Source organism: Zalophus californianus, chromosome 6 (assembly GCF_009762305.2).
Source record: "Zalophus californianus isolate mZalCal1 chromosome 6, mZalCal1.pri.v2, whole genome shotgun sequence".
Taxonomy (NCBI): Eukaryota; Metazoa; Chordata; class Mammalia; order Carnivora; family Otariidae; genus Zalophus; species Zalophus californianus.
In genome coordinates this window covers 138,566,028-138,567,909 of record NC_045600.1, presented here as the reverse complement: position 1 = coordinate 138,567,909, position 1,882 = coordinate 138,566,028, and the positions used below count along the sequence as shown (strand labels likewise).

At 41.6% G+C, this 1,882-nt stretch overlaps 1 pseudogene; it reads right to left on the bottom strand.

Annotated features, from left to right (window-relative positions):
- Nucleotides 1–338: 338 nt before the first annotated feature.
- Nucleotides 339–861, bottom strand: LOC118357075 (annotated as a pseudogene).
- Between the last annotated feature and the right edge of the window lie 1,021 nt (nucleotides 862–1,882).

Genomic DNA, 1,882 nt, shown 5'->3' with positions numbered 1-1,882 from the left:
AGTATTAGTTTATGTGTTTCTTCTGCTCCATTCTTTCTTCTTCTGGCATTACAGTCACGTGTATGTTAAATCTTTTGAAAGTTTCCCTTTGCTATTGAATATTCTCTTCTTTTTTTCACTACTTTTTTTTTTCTCTTTCCATTTCAGTTTGGGAAGCTTCCATCTTCAAACTCATTGATTCTTTGCTTTAACTTTGACTAGCCAATGGGTGAGTCCATAAAAAACATTCTTTATATATGTTACAGTGGTATTTTTTTTTTCTTTTTATTTCTACCCTTTCCTTTTGATTTGTTCTTAGAATTTTTTTTTTTTTTTTTTTTTGGTTGTCAAATGATCCTTTATTGAAACATTTTCTTTTGTAGTAAACTAGCTGGGCATTCCACCGCACCACTGTTGATGTCATCTATGATGTCATGAGGGTGGTGGCCATCAACATGGCCGCCCACAGACTGGGCAGTCCCCAGGATTTCTTTAATGGTTCCAGAGAGTTCTTTGGCTAAAGATTGGTGTTGCATCTGTCGGGCAATATTGACAATCTCATCAAAAGTGATATTTCCACTGTGCTTAATGTTTTTCTGCTTCTTTCTGTCTCTTGGTGGTTCCTTGAGGGCTTTGATAATCAGGGCAGAGGCAGAAGGTACCACTTCAATCTAGGCCTGTCTGTTGTGAGTGGTCAGTTTCACCATAATCCTTAGACCCTTCCAATCACTGGTTGCCTTGGCAATGTCATTACCAACTTTTTTTTGGAGACAGATCCAGCGGGCCGATCTTCGGGGCCAGGGCAGACGTGGCACCGACTTCGCCACCAGTGCACCTCAGGTACACGACTTTGGTCTCATTGGGGTCGAACTTAGGCGGCATGGCAGAGATGGCTGGTGTCGGATGAACTCGGATTCTGGACGACCGAAGAAAGTTGCACCTTTGCCTCCCTGAGGTGAAAGCCAAAAGCTTTCTTAGAATTTTTCTTAGTATTTTTATCTTGGCTTATTTTACTCATCTGTTCTTTCATGTGGTCTACTTTTTCCATTAGAGTCCTTAACATATGAATCATAAGTATTTTAAATTCCCTGTGTTATAATTCCAGCATCTGTACCACATCTGAGATGGGTTTTGATGCACAACCTCTTCAGATTTTGTTTTTCTGCTTTTTAGTTTGCCTTGTAATTAGTTGTTGAAAGCTGGACATGATGTATTCGGTAACAGGGACTGAAATAAGTAGGACTTTAGCATGGAGTATTATGTTAATTTGACTGGGAATTGGATATTTTCTAATGTTTCTGTAGCTGTAGGTGCCAGAGGCTTCACATTCCTCTAGTGCTCTTGTTTTGTCTCCCTTCTTGACATTGGCTCCCTTGAATTCTCCTCCTCTAAGAGAGTCTGTATCTTGCACTTATTGCAGATGTAGTCTGTACAGCTATTATGGTGCTGGAGCCATGTTTCTGTGGTGCAAGTCTTGGGGAAGGGAAGTGTTCTACCAATGTCCACTTCAACCCCAGGCTTCCCATGAGCTTGCTTCTCTGGCCTCTCACCTCCAGAAGTGTTTCTTTGCTTAGAGTCCCTCCTTCCCCTTTGTTGTGAAGGGTAGTCTAGACAGGATGACTTCTCTCATGGCTTCAAGACAGAGTTCTATTAAAGTTTTTCATTCAGGGAAGGCTCCAGTCACATTTCACAAGGATTATTCTTTCTCTCCTCCTACCAGAGCTAGGAAGGGATCTTTCTAGACCTTCACCATGTGAAGATTCCTGTACATTCTTGGAGGCAAGTTCCACAAAAGTGTGGGAGCCTTCCCCCCACCTAAGATAGCAACCCAAGCGGTTCTTAGACTCAAGTTAGGCCACATTCACCCTCCAAGAGTTCATTGAGATTATCATTCAAGTGTTTC